At 53.5% G+C, this 21,479-nt stretch overlaps 1 protein-coding gene across 1 annotated transcript in view; it reads left to right on the forward strand.

The window, feature by feature from the left end:
• Positions 1–722: 722 nt before the first annotated feature.
• The window catches only part of LDLRAD4 (low density lipoprotein receptor class A domain containing 4), a 162,701-nt gene continuing 141,944 nt past the window's right edge, over positions 723–21,479 (forward strand). The window contains 1 exon segment of the mRNA XM_043888917.1: positions 723–964. The gene's annotated coding sequence lies outside the window, so the exon portion shown is untranslated.

Genomic DNA, 21,479 nt, shown 5'->3' on the forward strand with positions numbered 1-21,479 from the left:
AATAATGTTTCCTAAGGCCCACTTGACTTCACAGTCCAGGATGTCTGACTCTAGGTGAGTGGCTAATTTTGGTGGCTGTAATAAAGCTGGGTTAAAATGCCCCGGTGCTGTGGCAATAACCAAATCTCGGTCAAACATGGGTCAGGTTAGTGGGTGTGAAAGCTGGTACTTCTGAAAGACAGCACCTATGCTGTCCGCACTCAGGTGGAGTTCAAGTCCCAAAGGCCTTCAGAGGAGGAGAAATGTAGGCCCTCCAAGGAGAAAGGGTTGCCGTGGGAAGAATCCATCTGACCTTCCTGTCTGCGAACGGGTCGACCGGGGGAACAGGAGGATTTATCAGCCCTAGAAGGGTCCTGCAGCCCTGCTGTGCGTCTGGGCCTGTGTGGGGTAACAGGTTACCAGGGGCGTGCGCGGCCCCCGCCGCCGTCTCCGGCTCCGGGATGGAGTTCCCCGTCCGGCCGGCGGTGGGCGCGCGCCCCGGCAGGCCGAGGCGAGCCTCGTGCGCAGCCGGGGGTCCCGCGGCCTGGCCGCCAGCTCTCCCTGCCCTGTGGCCGCGGTCCGCGGAGGTCCGCACTGCCCGCTCGGGGTCCGGACGGCCCACCCCGCCCCCGCCCCGCCTGGCCGCCGCCGGTCCCGCTTGGAGGGGGATGGGGAGGGTGGAGAGGCCGGCGGACCGCGAGGCAGACGCGGCCGCGGCGAGCGGGCCGGCGGGAGACAGACGGCGCGGAGGCGGAGACGGCACTGTCTCCCGCTTCCCCGCCCGGCGTTGCGGACCGGCCAGCGAGGCCGGGGATCCTCTGCGGATCGGGGAGGAGCCGCCGCCGCCAGGCCGACTGCGCGTCCCGGGAGCGTTGAAGGGGGCGGGGAACGCGGGGAGCCCGGGCCGATCCGGGCCCTTAAAGCATCCCGCCCTCCCCCGTCGACCCCGGGCGCTCGCCGCCTCACTCCAAAGCCGCGGCCGCAGGTAAAGGCTGACCGGGTGCTGCGGCGTCCGGCGAAGTTCGGGGCGGGGGCGCGGGCGGGAGGACGGGACGCTGGAACGGGATGTCCTCGATCCCCGCCGTCGGCGCCCTCTCCAGGGTCGCGCTGGGCACTGCGGCGCCCGGCGCTCCCGGGGGCGGGCGCGGGACGGCGGCCCCCACCGAGCCGTCGGCTTCCTGGTGCCCCACGCGGTTGTGCGCCGCCGCGGCGCGGTGCGGGAGGCGGGGTCCGCGGGCAGGTTGTGCGGGACCTGCCCGAGTTTGCGGGGTGGGAGGACCCTGGACCCCGCGCTTCAGGGTGTTGCGCGCGCTGCGCTGGGCAGGGGCTGCAGGGGCTCCCGCTGGTCCGGGCGCCGCTGGCCCTTAGACTGCGCCCCGAGCCCGAAAAAAAAGCGGGCGTGGGCAGGATTTCTGTGACCCTCGCGGAGGAATAAACAGGAAGCGACGAGCACCCAGCCCGGCCGCCCCGCTTTGTCGTGCGGTCTGCGGGGCGCCGTGCGCGGGATGCCTCCCGGGACCTCGCCGGCTGCCTGGGGGCTGGGCGCGCCGGGTAAGCTGGGTGCTGGGCCGCTCGCCGTGCCGGCCCCCAGGGCATCAGCTTGGGTTTAAACTTTTTTCCTAATTGGAAAAGGAGGAGGCTTCCGATGAGGCGGGGGGCGAGGGGGTTTAGGAAGACAACGAGGACCGCGACAGGTGGGGGGCACCTGGAGAAGGTAGGGGTTCGGGGCCGCTTGCCGAGTGAACCTGGGCGGGTTGGCACAGCCGGAAACTCACCAGGCGAGGAGTGTCCGTGAGTGCGGTGGATTCAATAGATTAAGTTTTGTTTTCCCCGTAGACTCTTTTACTTAGTTGAAATTGGATATTTTTGATTTGCTTATTTCTCTTCCTCTGTGTCCCATCTATTTTCTTCTCTTTCTCTCTTATTACTTTGGCAGCTTCACATCTCTGGACCCCTGGCTGTAGTTCGGTGCTGTGTTCTAAATGTGGGTTATGACTGTGATGAGTATTTTTGGATGCCCTACTGTGTGTGGGCATTTTGGGACGAGGGAAGTGAGCTGCACGGAGGTGGTCCCTGGAGCTGCTGTTAATAGGCTTCTTGCAGTGGAGGTGGCTGGCCTGAAGATTGGTGCATCTCTTCCTTTAAAAGGAAGATTCCTTTGAAAATGGCTCTTCTGCCTGTTGGGCTGACCCTAAGGGTGATCTCCAGTCCGTGTCCCCTGGAGTGGCACAATGGTCCTGGTGACCCTGCACGGAGAAACTGCCAGGGGTGTCCAGTTAGGTCTACGTTTTCATAGGAGAGTTTATTCTTTCTAGGGCTTATGCTGTGTGTGCTGTCTCCTCTGCACAGCTGCCCTTGGACTCTGCACAGTAATATTGGAACATGTTCTTTATGTTCAGTAAAGGGTCGTAATGTCAAATTTGAGTCACTCCATGGGCGAAGGAGTGGATCTTATCCATGTACATGTATTGAATTATAATATTTGGTTTCCTGTCAACCCTTGGATGGGCGCCCTTTAATGGTCCTTGCAAAGAAGTGCTTTTTGGAACATGGGGTATATTCCTCATGATCTTTTAGAGCTTAATTCTTTTAAGAGCTTCCCTTTGCTATTGACATTGAACACACTGTTAGCAAAGAAGTGCTTTTTGAAACATGGGGTATATTCCTCATGATCTTTTAGAGCTTAATTATTTTAAGAGCTTCCCTTTGCTATTGACATTGAACACACTGTTAGGAAGTTCGGCTGAGACTGTAAATGCCAGTGAGGGATTTGCCGCTGCAGACTTGGAGCTGCCTTCCTCCCTTGTTTTAAAAGCCGCCCACCCCTTGCCCCCGCCCCCAATTTCTTCATATTTTGCTGTTACCCTGGAAGAGTCTTGGCTGTTGGTGGAGTCTTCTAGTTGGTGGAGGCTTGTATTTACGATGGAGAAAACTGTCCCCAGCAGGCTTTTAGGGCTGTCTCTCGAATCCTCTCTGGGGCTGTTTGCATGACTACAGTCTTGCAGAGGAACCTGGCCTGTGGCCCCTGTTTACTAAAGGATTTCGTGCCAATTTGGTGGCCTATCATTTGAGAGTCAGAGTCTCCCGCCCCCACTTGCCAGAGTATATACATACACAGACAAATTTCATTACCCCCCAACTCCCCCGCCCCCCACCCCCCAGATTGCTGACAGTGCTCTAAGAATAGTTTTCTTGCCTGGCCCTGAGAGCAGTATCCACCCGCCAGCAGAGGTGTTTACAGTCCTGGGCTGCAGTCACGGTTGACTTAGCGGCCTGGCAGAGTGGCCAGTGGCTCATGGGATGCGATCAGCTGTTCCTTGGGGCTGCTGGAGGGGCACCTCCCAGCCGGACAGGGGAGCCTAGGGAAGTGACAGTGACTTAGCATCCTGGGCTCTGTGGTTCCTGGCCTGTGGTCCAGCAGAGACCCCTGAACTTGTCTAGATTCCTGTGCAGTCACCCTCATGGTCTGGGCAGGAGGTACTCAGGGCGTGGGGCATGGTCAGTGGCACCCGTGACTGCTGGGTCTTCCTGGTGGCCCTTGCAAGTTTCTTTTCATCTTTCTTCTGTGTCTGGGCTTATGGTTTCTGTGAGGTGTCTGTTCTTTGAGGTGAGAGTTAATACAGAAGAAAGAAATGAAATGATCTTTCCATGTTAAGCTGGACAATTTTTAGAAACAATTGATGCACTTCATATGGATTATGGCTGTTAAATGTGAGCAGTGCAGAATGGTGTGGAGTGCCCCCCAGTGGCCCTCTGTCCCTGCTTCCACCCCCTACTTTTAGAGATTTCAGGACATTCTCCCAAAAGCCAGTCTTCTGATGTCAGAGTGACTTTCTGCCTTCATGGTATGTGTTAGTCTGGAGTTATACTGTGACCTTGTACCCTGGGTGTGAAAGAAAGTAAAGCTTCAGTTTTTAATAGCAATGTATAGCTTCTGCCTCCATCTGAAACTTTAGACCATGAGACTTGCCACATCTTAGGGAAATTTTGGTGACATTATTAGTTTCATTTTTAGGCAAGTCAAGTAGGGGACACAAGTGAGCACCTGTATTAATTGCTGTAGAAATAATTGGGTTTGTAATTCAAAGTAATACTGTTTTTCTCGCTACCATAGGAGGATGTGAAAATAATGCTTGTGTTGTGTCCTATCCATGTGATTTGAGTATGCATTGCTTTTCTTTGAATTTCCACTAAAAATGGTACTTTGGCCTTTTAAGCTGTTTTTGTAAGAACTTTTCTTTCCCCCAAGCTTGTTTTCCAGATAAGTCTTGGAAATTACGAAGAACATAGCTATAATTTCTCCCTTGATTGGCAGCGGAGAGCTTTCCCGGACAAAAATAAGGCTGCTCTGTGCCAAATGGTTGACTTTTCTAGAATAAAAACTCTAAAGGGTTTGCAGAGAGTCCTGGTTAATATATTGGCATTCCCAGAACCCACTAAAACCCGGCAGCCTGCCAGACACCACTTAATGAGGACGCAGAGTGTCTGGCTCAAATCCCCAAGAGCAGAAGCGGGTGGGGGCTGCTGTCCACACCCTTTATTCATTTTTAATGACCGTCCTTTTGTTTTGCAGATTTTGTTCTGCACCCCTCAAGACCCACAGCCGTGGTGCCGCCCCTCCCCCATTAATTTATCCGCTCGTTCACTTGGCATTGGAAAAGTGTGGAGACTTTCAAGGTTAAGGATCCTGGTGAGGGATCCTTTCTGTTTGCGGGAGTTCTTTTGTGGTTGGCTTTCTGTTTTCTCATTCTTCCTCCCACCCCCCAAACCCGGTCTTTATTTTGGAAGAGGAAGAGAGAAAAGGAACAGAAAAGGAGATGACAACTTTTTTTTTTAATAATGCTTTATTGTCTCCTGGAAAAGCGAAGCGTTTATAAAACTTTAAGTTTGTCAGACAGTTTATATGACAGTGCAAGTTGGTGCTTGCCAAGCTCCAGACAGATTGCTAATGTTACATGACAGGGGAAAAGAAATTACCGCTGTCTGCGAGCGGTGGGCGGGTCCGGGCACCGGGAGCCTGCAGGCTCTGCAGTGCGTGGGGTGCGTGGGGTGCGTGGGGGTGCGTGAACAGCCTCCGCCCGCTGCCTGGAATTCTTCGACTCTCTTTGGAAGGAAGAAGGGTGTGCCTCTTGCTTTTATTTTCGGCAGGGCTGCAGGGCGGCAGGAGCCAGGGAGCAGCTCTGTATTTTTTCTGACCCGGTGACGCTTTGCCTCGCGGGCACCTCCGGGCCGCACGACTTTCCTCCTTCGCATCAGGGGACATGATTCCTCATCTTCCTCCCGGGGTCCAGCTTCCGATGACACTGAACTGCGTTCTTAGCCGCTCAGGTCCTCAGGTGTCTCGAAGCCAGGTTTACGGCTGCATTGTTTCTGCAGCTGCAGACGTTGAGAATCGGTTGCCTGAGATAAGGTCGGGAGCTGCCGCGGGGAGGGGGCTGGTGGCACTCCTTAGGCACAGTGTACTTTCATCCCTGGCATGTGGAGAGTCAGCTGGCAGCGTGACAGGTGTAATGAACTTAATGGACTTGCTCTAGTTGTTGGTGGGGACACTGCTCGTATTACAAAGCCAGCTCCTAAGTCGGGACTCTGCCAAAGGACTCGCAGGACCTTCTCTGTGCAGACGGGATCCAAGGCCTGGCCTGGCTGAGAACTGGGTGCGTGTGAGCCACACGGTCCCTAAATGCACCCAGACTTTCTCTTCAAAGGAAGGCTGCTCTGTCTAATCTCCCCACCCCTATCCTTCTATCCATATGGTGGGGTGTGGCCCTGCTCCTGGGATTGCAGAGTGCAGGCTCCCAGTGCTGCCTCCTTGGTTCCCCAGGAATGGCTGGACCCCTGGTGGCTGGTCAGTGGCCCTGGGGCCAGCAGCCTCTGCACAGAGTTGAGAGGGAATTTCCAGAGTGAAATCCCCTGTTCTGAAGGCGGGAGGCCAGGCTGTGCTTGGAAGGGCTCCCGCGGCCAGGGGTCAAAGTGGTGGGGGAGGCAGCAGCGCCTCGGTGCCAAGCCGTCCTTAGCGTCCTGAGAGCTCCTGTTAGCTGATTTCATCCCCTAGCAGCCCTAGGATATGGGCACTGCCATCCCTCAACCCCCCACAGGCACACAGGCAGCAAGAAGGCCTGAGATGCTGGAGTGAAGAAACGCTGTGCCTTCTTTGGGGACCAGTCTTGGCAGTCGGAGTGGAGCAGGGCCCAGTGCTCCTCCTTCCTGCCTGCCTTCCTCCATGGATCCAACTCACGCCTCTCCTCCTAGCCTCACTCTTCTTTCTTTTTTAAAAAAATATTTCTTATTTATTTATTTGGCTGCACCAGGTCTTAGTTGTGGCAGGTGGGATCTGGTTCCCTGATTGATTGCATTGGAGCGTGGAGTCCTAGCCACTGGACCAACCGGGATGTCCCTCCCCACCCCTCATCTGTAATCCCAGCTCCTATGCCTGTCCTCCTGTGGTCACAGCCTCAGCTTTGAGAGTTGGGGTTGGGTGGGGCTCCCATGGGACTGCCTCTCTGATGTTCTCTGGCTGGGTTTGTTGGGGGCTGGTCCTATTTTCCTGGCCCCCAAAGCCTTCGGGCTGGGCTGAGGTGGCCCAGGCCCTCCCTGTGCAGCAGAACTCAGCCAGTCCCCAAACGTGGGGTGAAGCAAAAAGATAATCACAGCTCTCAGATTCTCTGTCGTGCCTTGTGGGGGGTTGGGTTAATCAACCACACGTGTCTGCATGCAGTTCTTGTGTCCATCCTGGATAGACCCAAGTGTTTGAGCTTATGGGGCCTGAAGTGAGACCCCAGGAGGTGCGGGTGTCTGGAGCCTGCAGGATGACCCCCAGCCCTTGGTAGACTTTTCCGAGGCCGAAGGCAGGACTAGACCTTTCATACCCCTGAGTGGCTGGGTGGTACTGTTCCCCACGAAGGTACTGTGGTGCCCACAAGCTGTGGGCGCTGTTGGGCCTCAGTCTAGTGTGGTCCCTGGGCTGGGGGTGGATGGGTATCCGTTTGTGGTGGAGGCCACGCCTGTCTGGAGGAGTTCCTGTCTGTTCCTCCTGTCAGGTGGTGGGGGGCCCAAGGGCCCTAGACCAGACTCCACACTTTGTTTGAACCTGACTTTTTATTCCAGAGATTCTTTCAGGCCTGCCTGAAATCAGTGTCACAGACCTAGTCTCTGAAATCCGTTTTTTTCCCTGATTAAAAAACAAGAAGAAAATAAAAATGACTAAAATTACCTATAACTCCACTACCTGTAAAGATGACCTCTATTAACAGTTTTGTAGATTCTTTCCAGGCTTATTTATTGATTATAAAATCATGCTCGAACTTACATACTTTTTATAAACTTTAACATTCTGTCCTGAACATATTTTCATGTAATTTAAATATTCTCCAAAAATACCACTGCTGGTGAGTATTAAATTCCACCCTGTGGTTATATTGTTATTTTCTTAAGCCTGTTTTGGGACACTGAGTCTGCTGGCAGTTTTCCGTATTATAAATAATTCTGCACCAGACATTCCGGTTACATACCGGTTACATCCTCTGGACAGATGCCTCAAGGAGGAGCTGGTGAGTGTGAGAACTTTCAGAGGGGCCCCCAGAAAGGATGGGACACTGCACACGGACATGGGGGTGACTGCAGCCTTGCCAGTGCTGAATATAGTTTTAAAAAAAGATCTTTGCAAGTTTGGCAATGAAATGGTATGTTTAAATTCTCCATCCTATCATCCTGTTGTGAAAAATCAGTGTAACATCCGGTGACCCACAGGTGAAGAGAGTTTGCTGTCATCAGGGCTTTGCTGTGGGCAGATGCGGTGATGTTAGTGGGTGCTCCACACAGGGGGATAAAACCTTTGTACTATTTTAAATTCGAATTAAACTTAGGCAGACAGGTTAAGGGCAGTAAACAATCTAATAATACATTTTAAAGAGAAAATTAGGAATTTTATGGCCAAAGACCATGTCTGATCTTTCCCTGCCCCCCCTCACCCTAACCGGGGCGGGGGGGGGGCAGTGTGGACTTGGGGGTGGAGGGAGGAGGCCAGGGCCGGGGTGGCTCCGTTAGCAGGTGCCTGAGGACCTGAGTGACATCCCCCTCAGTCATCCCATTCGCTCTCAGCCCTTGCCTTCCGAGATCAGACTCTTCCTTGGTCTTTCCCCCAAGGATGCCAGCATGAAACTCATCTTCTTACTGTTTCACTTCATGGCTGATGCTAGACCTCTGGCCTGGGTGTCCTCTGTGGGGTTGGGGGCCTCGCCGTGGCCCCTCTTGCTACACTTCTGTAGATTTCTGCTTCTAGCCAAGGCTGGAGCCCGTCCTGAGTGCAGACTCCAGAGGGTGTCAGTGCTCTGGAAGCCCCAGACAAGGGAAACCATCTCAGTACGTCGCAGTTAACTGAAGCCCGTTTTGTTTTCCTCCAAAGGCAGCCTGTTTGGTTGAAAGGTTGGGACCAGCTGGAGGGAGCAAGTCATGACACCTGCGTCTTGGGGTAATTGGGCCCCAGCGAGCTTGTTCTGGTCTCAGGCACCTTTGTGCAGTGGTGTGGGGGCAGGTGTGGGTGCTTGGGAGTGCTGGCAGGTGAGCCCAGTGAGCGGAGAGCAAAGGCCACAGGCCCACGGGGCGCTGATGCTCTAGTGAGTGACTGCGGCCCTCTGGGCGCAGCCTGTGGGAGCCCCCTTGGCTGTTGTCTTGCCTGCTTGGCACCCCCACCCTGCTGGCCACGTGGGCAGCCACACCCCACTTTCCAGGTGGAAACGTACCCTGGACAAGGCCTGGGGAGGGGGGCAGATGAGGCCTTGGAGATGTAGCGAGCCAGAGGACCCCAGGAAGTGAGAGGGCTAGCTGGTGGCCACCCTGCTCTCTGACTGTTGGGGGTGGGGGTGGCTGGGGGAGCAGCCCTGTGGGGTCTTGAGGACCAGCAGTTAGTACCAGCAGTTCGCTGACCAGGCTGATGGTCCCTGTGTGTGGGGCTGGCTGCTCCTCAGTTGGAAAGGAAGGCCTTTTGGACAGAATTCAGCGTGATTTCAAGGGTGGCTAAGTTGGGCGGCTTGGCTGGGTGATTGTATTTCTGTGACTTGGGATCTTAAGATAAACACTGAAGCCTTCAGAACTGAGCTTCCATCGTACTGGCATTTAAATATGAGCACCAGTCTTTTACTTCCAAACCAGAGGTCCTGGGATTTATTTATTTTCATCTGAAGAGTAATGTAAAAATAGTAAGTATATACACACAGTGTCAGTTAGGTAGTAAATTTAGTCCAGAGAAATGATAGCCTTTGTTTCCGATAAGTGAAGCTGGCCCCTCTGTGGCTTGGAGCATATGTTATTTGATGGACTCCCTTGTGCTGAGCATGGAGCGTGAATGTTCACCCTTTTCCTGTTCTGACGTGGCTCACTTTCTGGAGTTTAGGAATCGGGACTCACTTATGTGCCTGAGCGAGCGGCTTCCGCGGAGGCCCCCGGGCTCCAGTGTGGGCCGGAGCCGCTCGAGGGACGCATCACCGCATAGTATGGAAGGAAGTTTGGTGGTGAGGAGGTTGCTTTCCTCTGCTGCCGGCCATGCCCTTGCCCTTCCCTGAAACAGCCGTCTGCCTGCTTCTTAGGTTCGAAGGGGATCAAACGAGGTATAAAGCTCACGCAGACCAGCTGGGAGAGTCCAGCCTCGGTGAGCCTCGATGAAGCGCGGCTGCTTCCAGTGAACCGAATATCTGGAGCACGCACGCAGCCTGTGCGGTGGGGATCCCGCTCCTGCCCCCGGACCAGAGACCCAGGAGCCTGAGTCTGGGCACCGGAAGCGGCCGCTGTGACCACGCTCCGGGTCTGAGCCGTTAGTCTGGGAGGAGCGTGTACCGGGGGCAGGGGCGAGGCTGCTGGCTTGCAGCTCTGACCGCTGGCCGCCGCACGCGCCCTCCCTCTCCTCTGCTCCGTGGGGCCCCGCGATGTCTGAGCGCTTGGTCTGCACCGGACAACGGGGGGAGACTTCAGGGAGAGGCTGGCTTTAGGCTGGGAGGTGGCCGGACAGTGGTTTGCAGGGCGAATGGAAGGGAGAGGGGCCTCTGTCCCAGGCCTCCGGAACCCTGTGCTCTGAGTCCGGACGGCGCAGACCGGAGCGTGACCTCCGTGCGCTGTGAGCACGGGCTCCGCTCTCACGGTCACGTGTGTGGGTTATAGGTCAGTTCGCTTGTGCAGTGTGTGCTGCCCACTCTTGCTCACAGCGGGATGTGTGTGAACACTGTTGGCCGTGGGACCGCATGTCCAGGCAGCTGTGGCAGGAGGGCAGGTCCACAGTGACTGCGTGGCTCCTGCATTTCCGGCTCTGCCGCACCTGGTGGAGGGGGAGAGCACAGGGAAACACTAGCGGAGCAAGCCTGGGTCGGATCCTGCCAGCGCAGAATGTGTGTGGTGGTCGAGCTTCAAGGGTCAGATCCAGTCTGCCTGGATGGTGGACGGCGTTGCTGGGGAGGGGACACAGGTGCTGGGAGGAAGTGGCAGTTGATCCGTGACGTGACCTGCATGGTAGAGGGAGGAGGGGGGCTCAGGGGACGAGTATGAGTGGAGGTGGGACTCGGAGGCGGGAGGCACGGTCCTTGTTGGAGGTGGAGAGTTTGGTGGTTCTAACTTCATGGCGCTGGGTGGAGGTCTGCAGACTGAGTCTCTTGCGGAGCTTCTGCCCATCTTTGCTGAAAACCAAATCAACCAGCAGTGATGGTAAAATGGGGCTGCGGGGACACCTGCCTTCCACTTGTTTTCACACCTGGTTGTTTGCCCTGGAGGCTCTGTCCCCAACTCAGGGCTCCAAGACTTGGAACTTGTTCACGTTTCACAAAATGCTTAAATGTTCGTACTCCAAACAGCTCATACCAGGGAGTTAGGCTTGTCACTTTCACGTGGTGACAGTAGTGGCTTCTGTTTGCAAAACACTTGTAACTTTTTCAAGCTCTTCGAAAACAGTATTTAATCTCATGATCCCTGGCTTTAAGGAACAAATAACGAGATGTACGTGGAAATGTAATTAATTTCTAATGCAGCTGTTAGCTGAATATGGGATTCAGATCACAGTTTATTTTAATGTGCAAAACCTGATGGGAAGAGGCGCCCTGCAGTCATCTAGGCCTCACGGTGGGTGGTTTTCTGAAGGAACCCAGGCTTTGCAGCTTGCTGTCTGGACAGGCATAATTTTGGGGGGTTAGGGCAAATGCTAGTCAAATTCAGAAGCACAAGGCAACTTGAGGGCTGATCTGAATGGTCATTTCCCTGTGGTTGTGCAGAAAGAGACGTGGGGTGCGGCAGGGTCCGTGGGACAGTGCTCTCACCACCCTTGTTAGAGGACGCTGTGCCGGCAGCCCTCTGTGGCACTTAAATCACAGCAGGTCCTGGCACACCTGGAGTATCACCTGGTGGTCACGATGGAGCTGACGTCCCCCTGTTTGTCCTGTGTCCTTCAGACCGGCTGGTTTTCCCCTTGTGGCTTGGATGCTGTCTTGGTGTCTGTCTGTTCAGCTGTGGGTGTGGGTTACTGCCGGTCTGCCTCCCCTTTTAACAAAGGAGTGTTTGAGCCACTGGGGGTGGGGGGGCCCTGTCTGGTGACATCAGGCTGCCCCAGCTCTCACGGTGCCTGGCCACCCCTGCACCTCGACCTTGGCAGCTCCTCCTCCTTGGGTTCTCCTCTTCTGTGGCCACCATGTGTCCCTTCGCCTTCTTGGGCCACGAGCAGAGTCAGGCTTGCTCTGCGGCATTCTGCTGTCTCCTTTGCAGGCCCCAGAGGTGCTGTTTCTCCCCAAGTCCAGGTGTGTCCTGAGCTGGTGATGGAGGCAGAGGCCAAAGGGTCCCTTGTGTCCCCTGCTTGGGCATCCACTAAACCGCCAGTGTGGGCTAGGTGTCCCTTGGAGGTTTTGGTGCAAAGGAAGTGCTTTCTGCCCTCTTGGGCTGTGGATCAGTACCTATCTTGGAGGGTCAGTGGCATTTGGGGGTGGCCCGACCCTGAAGGGCAGTGTGGGGAAATGGTCCCTCCTTGCTGAGCAGAGTGCTTGTCTTCTGTGTTGCTGGGATGTTCCCTGCTGTTGTTGGAGTGGGGACTATGGCAAGGAGGGGCAGGTGATCGGTGAGCTGGTGGGGGGACCGAGCACCCCTTACCTGAGCTTCCTTCCTGTGGTTCTTTGTCACTGGCAAGGTTTTATTGACAGCCTCCTCATGATGAGACGTGGTTGGGTACTCGGTGACATGGCCTGGGGGTCTGGCTGTGTCTGAGAGGCCTGGCCCTCTGTCAGTGGGGAAGGTTTCTGACTACTGAGCCTCCCACCCACGCCTGGAAAGCATAGAATTCCGTTGCGTGGATTGAAATGGGCTCTGTATTTACATGGAGGCCTTCGCCCCTGACTCCACACTCAGGCCTGACTGGCCAGTGGTCCTCCCCAAGCCTGTGACTAGAGCCGTGTCCTGATCCCCTCTCTCCGCCCAGTGATTCAGACACACAGCCAGGAGCTCCCTGGGGCTCCCCCTCCCCCCTGAGGGGCTTGTTCTGCCTTCAGAATCTGCCCTACATCTGGTCACTTGTCTCCGTCACCAGTAGCTTGTGTGTGTCCCTCCCCTGGGCTCATGCAGGGGTCTCTGACCAGCCACTCACCTCCCTTCCCCATAGTCTGGTTTCAGCCCAGTGGCTGAGTGAACCAGGCCTGGTGATTGGGCTGCTGTGCCCAGCCTGGGGGCATGACTGCTGTCCTCTGGGGCTCCCCACTGTCCAGCTCCACCCCCGGGGCTTTGTGGTTGCTACTGAGACCTCTCCCCAGGGCTGTGCGTCCGTCACTCACTTCACTCAGGCCTCGGTTGGGTGTCCTGCCCAGAGCCTGTCCCCGTTTCCTCCGCTGCCCGGGACAGCGAGCATAGGACCTGGGGAGCACAGGACCCAGGGGGCATAGGCCGGAGCCAGGATGCAGCAGGACAGCCACTCCTGGGGTGGGGGAGGGGTGGGGTGCTGGGGGTCCCACCACAGTTCCCAGGGGTCAGGCCAGGCCTCTGCATGAACAGACGGTACTACCTATCAGAAAGGCTGAAGCACACAGCCCAGGCTAGGGCCCGAGGGGGGGCTGGCACAGCTCAACTCTACACCACCCCGCCTCACCCCCAGGTGTTTCCTCATCTACATTAACTTTCATTTGACTGTTTTCCCTCCAATGACCTGCTCTTGCCCTTTCTCCCCCTCTCCCAGTTTAACCCACTTGCCAAATAAACTGCTGGTGAATGAAAAATTATCTGTTTCAGGCAAATCCAACTGTGGAAGATCATCAGATTTGTTAGTGTTCTTAAAATCATCATAGGTAGAGATTTTTCCCTTTAGACCAAGTGTCTGTTATAACCTTGGTTCTCAGCTGTTTTCTTCTGTCCTTGGGATCAGGAAAAGTTCAAAGTAGAGAAAGTTACGACCTGTGAGTCATTTTCCCATCTTGTTAAAGAAGACTAAGCCCTGAACAGATCCCTGGGAGCTTGACTCATCCTCCAGACACCTCACTGTGCTTTTGTTCTGGTGTTAGATTCGTCTTCTTGAGTTGTGTGGCCTCCCAGGCGGCACTAGCAGTAAAGAACCCACTTGTCAACACAGGAGACACAAGAGACCCCGGTTTGATCCCTGAGTTGGGAAGCTCCCCTGGGGGAGGGCATGGCATCCCACTCCAGTGTACTTGCCTGGAGAATCCCATGGACAGAGGAGTGTGGTGGGCTGTAGTCCATAGGGTCATAAAGAGTCAGACACAACTGAAGTGACTTAGCACACACAGCAAACCTTAGTTTCAAATGCATGAGGATATGAAAATTACTGAGTGGGACAAGGAAAAAACTTGAATAAGACAAATTCCAGTTAGTGGCAAGTAACACAGTGATTCATTTCCAGTGATGGATTTCAGCCTGTGTGTTGTGTCACAGACACTAGGGGTGTTTGCGGGTGAGGTGGGAGTCTCCCTATGTCCGGGGGACACATGTGTGGTCCTGCCCCCTCCAGCGGTGGCGGGCTGTCTCAGGGCTGAGTTCCACTCTGCCTCCATCAGAAGTCTGTTGGAACGAGGCAGGCACTGCACTTCCCTGGAGAATACCTGCAGGGGATGGGCCAGGACCTTAAGTATGGACGTCTCCAGCATGGCCCAAGGATGATTTTTGAAATCCTGTCTTTTTACCCTTGCCTTGTGTGCTACAGTGATCACTTTTATAACAAGAAAATCACCAGTGAACTTGATTTCTTCAGGCCATGGAACAAAAAGTCAGTTTCTGAAAAACTGTGGAAGACAACGTGATATGTGTCTGTTTTTAAGCATCATGGAAGCAGGAAGGAGTTGCTATGGTGAGGTTTACCCTGCACGGAGAGCTGTGCCCCGAGCGTCCCATGTACACAGACTTTCTCCTCAGATGTGGAACCAGTCACACGCAGGATCACGATTCCGTCTTTTTCCCTCAAATTGCCATTTGACTTTGAGCTAAAAGCATGAACAATCCTGCATGCTCTCTGCAGCCTCTGCCTCTCAGTCTGAGGTCACCTGGGGTTGCCTGTGAGCCCACCTTGCATGTTGTCTAAGGCTCCACCCTTGCCCACTGAGAGCAGACTGTTCAGAAAGCTGGCCCAGGGACCTTCAATTTCCACATCCATGTGTTTCTGCAGCCTTGTGTTGGAATGTGTGCGGGTTCTCTGATGCCCTCGTCTGAACCACTTGCAGAAATCCATGGTCACGTGTCCGTAAGGTGTTCCCTTCAGTCTGTCCATGGTGCAGAACACAGATGCTGCAGCCCCTCTGTGTGACTGGCCACTGTTGACCTGCTGGCGTAGGTATAGGAGTGGGCGCAGTTCTGTGAAGAAACGTGGCCCATGGAGATGGAATCCCCATTTCTGTTGGCGTCTCGAGCTGGGCTGGAGAGCCACTGTGCTAGGGGCTGTCTTCTCCCAGTGTGGCGTTAGGCCAGCTTGTTCGGAGGCCCCGGTACTCTGCACCTCTGACATCCTGTTAGTCACACTTGGAAATGAGAACATTTGGACTTAACCTTGGGGCTTCCCAGGTAGCATTAGTGGTAAAGAACCCGCCTGCCAATGCAGGAGATATAAGAGATGTGGGTTCAGTCCCCGGGTCGGGAAGATCCCCTGGGGGAGAAAGTGGCAACCCACTCCCATATTCTTGCCTGGAGAATCCTATGGACAGAGGAACCTGGTGGGCTACAGTCCATGGGGTCGAAAAGAGTCGGACATGACCGAAGCGACTTAGCACGCATGTGCTTAGCCTTAGGATTGAACATTCCTGCAGGTAGGTCACAAATGATGTCAAGATTTTAAAAGTTAGGTTACCTACTGAGGAAACCAGATCTGAAAGAGACACGTGCACCCCAGTGTTCATCGCAGCACTGTTTATAATAGCCAGGACATGGAAGCAACCTAGATGCCCGTCAGCAGATGAATGGATAAGGAAGCTGTGGTACATATACACCATGGAATATTACTCAGCCGTTAAAAACAATTCATTTGAATTTGTTCTAATGAGATAGATGAAACTGGAGCCCATTATACAGAGTGAAGTAAGCCAGAAAGATAAAGAACATTACAGCATACTAACACATATATATGGAATTTAGAAAGATGGTAATGATAACCCTATATGCAAAACAGAAAAAGAGACACAGAAGTACAGAACAGACTTTTGAACTCTGTGGGAGAAGGTGAGGGTGGGATGTTTCGAAAGAACAACATGTATATTATCTATGGTGAAACAGATCACCAGCCCAGGTGGGATGCATGAGACAAGTGCTCGGGCCTGGGGCACTGGGAAGACCCAAAGAAATCGGGTGGAGAGGGAGGTGGGAGGAGGGATCGGGATGGGGAATACGTGTAACTCCATGGCTGATTCATGTCAATGTATGACAAAACCCACTGAAATGTTGTGAAGTAATTAGCCTCCAACTAATAAAAAAAAAATAAAAGTTAGGTTACCTTTGTTCCTGAAAGTTTATAATGTCTTTTTATCTACAGGTTCTTAATGATTTTTCCTAACAGCAACTGCTTATTCATTGATGGTAGACCAAGGAGGAGAAAGACCCAGGCAAACCCAGGTCTCCAAACACATCCATTCCTACCACACAGGCTTTCAGGTTCCAACCTGGGCAGCTTTTTAGTTGCCAGGAGGTAGTGAGAATTATGGGTTGTGTTTTCAGGGTGGCTGCAGGGTTTTAAAATCCACATCCCCGCTCCTTTGTACGATTATGCTTCAGCTTTTTAAAACAAACTTTCTATTAGTGCCATTGCAGTGACTGTGTTTACACAGAGTCCTCCTGCCCTTCACCCAGCTTCCCTGACTTTGGTGCCGCATCAAAAGAAACACCGCATCAGCTCACGGTGACTGCATCCCAGGTGCAATGCACACAGACTTGCTGGGTCTCACCACTGCTCCTACTAAACCCTCTCTGTTTCCAGTGCTTAGTCATTCAGTCGTGTCCCACTCTTTTTGACGCCATGGGCTCTAGCCCGCCAGGGTCCTCTATCCATGGGATTTCTCCAGGCAAGAATACTGGAGTGGGTTGCCATTTCCTACTCCAGAGGATCTTCCCAACCCAGGGGTCTAACCAGGGTCTCCTGCATTGCAGGCAGATTCTTTACTGTCTGAGTCACCAGGGAAGCCTAGAGCCAGTCCTGTATTTGTGTTGCATTCAGCCACTGCTATGTTTATTCTCCTGCTTATCTTCATCCTCTTATTATGGTAAAATTTCAAATGATGAACGTAGAGAAGAGCAGAGCATCTGAGGTGGTTCCCTTTCTCGACTGTGACCAGCCTGTGGCTCGCTTGCTCCTGTCCCCACTGGAACTCACCTCCTGCTGATGAGCCGACCTTGAGCAGTGCCTGCGGCCTCAGCGGTGCCCTTCCCACGTGTGCCTGGGGGCCCTGTGAGGTCCCTAAGGATCTGATGCTCTGCAGTTGCTCCTGTAACACCCTGAAGCGAGAACCGGGTTGGGTCTTTTCTTGCCGCCTTCCACAGTTTCCAGGAAAAGTGCCCTGAGTGGGAAGTCGAGCAGAAGGGTTTGCGGGCAGGTGCCCTCACTCCAGGACCCTCGCCACACTCAGTTCATGTTTCTTATTCAGCCTGAGCCCCTCCAGCTCTGCCTAACCTCTGAACAGAGCCTGACTTCTGTGTCCACCTTCTCCAGGTGCTTAGATGTCCCTGATCCAACATGCCCCTCTCCCTCCAAGAGCTGTCTGTGGGTGCTTTTCCCCAGTCATGGCTGGTACCTAACACAGACATCCCCCCAGGGTGTTCTCTGGCACTTGTTAGTTGAGTGAGTGAATGAACCACCAGCATATGCTAGTAAGCTGCTTTGCCCCAAGGTGGGGATAGCTAGATAGGTTTCAGTGTTGGTCCCTTGGGGTTATTACATTTTAAGATGTTACAGTTGCTTCACTGAGTTGTGGAGCTTCAGGCTGTGGAGGAGGTGGGGTGCTTTTCTTACTGGTCTTCAAGTTAAGTTAGTGTTTGTATGAAAACTTAACCCTGGTGATCAAATAAGGGAAATTGAAAAGAATGCTTCCTCTGGGCTTCCCTGGAAATGGGACCGTCTGAGGGGACATGGGTCTTCCAGCGGGAACCGTGTGTGTGGATGGAGTAAGTCTACTCCCCGTGAATGAAGCTTGATGAAACCTGATGTGATTGCTGAAGCTCAGCTGCAGATGTGCGTTCGTCCCCCTGTGGCTGTTTACTGTGCTGGGGACCCCGGCAGCACCCCAGCCCTGTGCCGGCCGGAGGACTGGCCTCGGGAGGCCTGTGGCGCCCACCTTGCACTTCTGCAGACCCTGGCGGTGTTGCAGCTGTGGGCGGAAACTCGGCCTGGTGGGTCCCGGCGATGAGGCCCGGCCTTTTCCCTCAATCATCTGAAGCATCAGGACTGGATGCAGCATCGCGGGTGGATGCTGACGCCTGTGTGTGCTCCTGTCACACTGTCCTCGGGACTCAGTCCACACCCTGCAGGGCAGAGCCTGGGGTGATGGTGAGGCGTGTGGCAACCACTGAGTCATGTGGAGACAGAAGCTGCGATGCGGGGGCTGGTGTGTGAGTCAGCCTGGGGGCGCTCTGGAAGGAAGGGTCTGCGGGGGGCCGTCCTTGCTCCTGGCACCCTCTCTGTGCAGTTGCATCAGGCTCTTCTGTTGATTTTGTATCTTGGCATTTTGCTCACTTTCTAAACTGCTGCCTGGGCTGTCAGCACTTGCCTCTTAATGGGGTCCTGGGGACGGAGGGACCAGCCGGCATCTCCCCAGGGGCCCTGGGCTTGAACCCTTGGACAGCAGCAAGTCTGTGGGGTGGCTGTGAGCAGGGTCCCACCCGCCTCAATCATCTCCAGTGGCCTGGCACCTGCAGGCACTTCTCTAGGGAGCTGGATGAGCTGGGGTGTGCCCTGGCACACAGCAGGGAGCCTCTCTTCTCAATGGAAAGTCACGAGAGGGGCTGCCTGGGTGGGGAGCCTGGGTATCACACCTGTGCTGCAGTGCACCTGCTGGGGTGAGAAAGTTGCTGAGACACACAGCTGTTTGCCATGTGTACTTACTTGGAAACATCGCCCATAGATCTCAGAGCTGTTTGTTGTGTTTTCCTTAAACATTTCTCTTGTCAGAATGATGAGAAAATTGCCTGTGTGGGAACTCAGAAGTGCAAATTTGTTAATACCTCCTTTGACGACGGTTTGTGTTCAGAGCAGTTTATGAACTGTCACAAGTCACTTCCCGTTAAAAGTGCTGCCTCCAAGGGGGGGGTGGTGGGGGGACCTGCCGAGCAGGCCCGGAGGCCCAGTGAGCACAGGCCGCTAAGGGTCTTCAGCCGGTGAATTAAATGGTAAAGGGTGAGGTGGCCGGGTTCCTGTGGAAAAGCTGTTTGGAAGTCTTCTCCCTTTTAGCAACCCCCAGAAGCCTGGTGTGAAGGTGCTAGCTGATGTAGCCCTTCTTTTGACGGCCAGAGAGGGTCCCTCGGCGGCCTTTGCTCCTTTATGGCCCCGTTCGTCAGCTTGGCCTCCTGGTGGTGGACTTGCTCCAACCCACACCACCTGTCTGTCCATGGCAGGCAACTGCAGGATGGTGTTCTGGGGTCCAGAGTGCAGCCTGGGCCCTCGATTTGTGAGAAATCAGCCACTGCATGGGGTGTTTTCTAGCACAGGTTCTCCATGGAGGTGATTTTCCCCACAGGCCACACCTGACAGTGTGGGGAAGACATCTTTGGTTGTCGTAAATGGGAGGCAGGGGTGGGGCTGGTGTTGGGTGGGTAGAGACCAGGGAGCCTACAGCTGTCCTCCAGGGCAGGGATAGTCACCCAGCCCTAGGTGTCAGCACTGCTGAGGCCAGGAGCCTTGCCGCAGATGACAAGTGACGACAGTGGGTCACAGTTAGCACATATGCCAGGTGGGCAGCTGCTGGCAAGACGTGAAAGCTCCGGTGTCTGCTGCTATTCCTTGTTGTTCACTTAATATCCAGAAAAGAAACTCCATTGTCCCAAACCATCTTTTGCTTTTATTTTAAAATTTCTTATATAATTTTTAAAGGGTACACTCCATTTATAGTTATTATAAAATACTGGCTGTGTTCCTTGTGCTATAAATACATCCTTGTAGCCAGTAGTTTTTACCTCCCACCCCCACCCCTATGTTGCCCCTGATAACAGACCACTAGTTTGTTTTCTGTATCGGTGATCCTGCTTTTTTTTTTGTTATATTCACTCGTTTGTTGTATTTTTTAGATTTCACATGTGAGGTCATATAGTGTTTGTCTTCCTCTGTCTGACTTCAAACAGATGTTTAAACATGAAGAGGGACATTCAGGATATGGACTTGTCCGTTGTGCCCTGAAGGTTAAATTCTTTCTCACAGTTGCCTTTCCTTTCTTTTAATAGGTCTCTCAAAAGCATTTGTGATCTAATTACACCTTATAGAAGTCTGCAGTTGATACATTTGTTGTTCATTAATTCAGTGTTTAGGCCAATCGTCTTTCCTTCTGGCCTTTTTCTGAGGCTGTGGTTTGGTCTCTCGAGAGAAGTGTTCCTCTTTCCTTAGCTGGCTGGGCACAGTGGTGTTCCAAGGCGGGCAGAGAAAGGACTGGGCCAGAACAGTGGCCTTTTGACCTTTACACTGTAACACAAGGTCCCGGAAAATGCCCTCTGAAGGAGACTCATAATTTGTGCAGAAAGGGCAGGTCTGTGGTGTTCACCTCCAGACAGACCCAGGACCCTGGAAGGGTAGCAGTTCCTCATTTTATCCTCAGATCAGGATGACCGCGTGTTCCTGAAACTCGCTGCTGTTTTCCTGGAGTGCTTGTGTTACACAATCCTGTAACATCTCCTTCAACGAAAGAGTTTGCATAGTCTATGGCAACTTCCTACTTTCTGACTATTGGGTAAAATGAAGTTTAGTTGTGAATGTCCCACAGTTGTAGCTCTGAGTAAGGGCCTTGGTAAAAGGAGTTGCAAGCCTTAGTATGTTCTGTGTATCCTATGTCGTTACATGCTTTTCATTCATTTTTTCCCCAGTGTTTCTTTATTGTTTTCTGACTTTATATCTACATTATCTTTATTATCTATTTATATCAACCTTCTTTCTATCAATCATCTCTGTCATCTTTATCTGTCATTTATTTCTGTCCACTTATCCTGTCTGTGTGCCGCTCACACAACTCAAGGGGTGTTCATTCTGTCTTCCCTTCTAAGAGAAAAGGCTATACTTTATTTTCAGATACCTCCTAAGAGCACATGCTGATTTTGATCAAAGGTCACTGGTTGGCTGTTGAGTGGCCCCTGCTGCCTCAGCTTCTTTCAAGCCCAACAGCAGACAGGTCCTCCTAGCTGGCGGCCCTTGATACCTGTGTATGGGCATGTCCTCAGTTCTTCTTTGCCCAGGACCCTGGCTGGGTGATAAAGTTTTACATCAACTTGACCACATTTGTTCACAGCTGGGGTGTAGGGGTGCATGATGCAAGGCAGATGCGAGGTTCTCCGTATAGCATCTTGGACTTCAGCTGAATATTTGCTGCTGCTGTTCTTTCTCCAACGATTTCTTTCCCTCTGCAAAGATGTCTTTCTCTCCAGGACTTGCTCTGTTTTTTTTTTTTTTTTTTTTGACCTTCTTTCTCAGTGCACAGGAGTGGTCACCTGCCCACTGGCGTGAAGTCCCTCTGTCTTGTCACTTGACTGAGGAGAGCCCTTCATCTGTGGATGGAATCTCCCTGGGGACCAGGAGCTCATCACCTTGAACACAGCCCCTTCGAGGCCCGTGTGGACAGGGTGAAATGTACCCGTGCTTCCGAGTAGGCTGGCCTTCCTTCCACGTGGGCCATTTGTAGGCACCTCTGAGGCCACAATGGGCCTCCTCTTCCAGGCCAGACAGCTGATCCTCCCCTGAGCTGTGAGGGAAGGACCCAGGTTGAAGACTGGACAGCTTCCTCACTCCCTGGAGCCACATCCTCAGAGTGGGCCTTGCTGCTCTTTAAAGAGAGAATATTCAGAACATGAGACACACCTGAATTTAATGAGTATAA

This window comes from Cervus elaphus, chromosome 27 (assembly GCF_910594005.1).
Source record: "Cervus elaphus chromosome 27, mCerEla1.1, whole genome shotgun sequence".
Classification (NCBI taxonomy): Eukaryota; Metazoa; Chordata; class Mammalia; order Artiodactyla; family Cervidae; genus Cervus; species Cervus elaphus.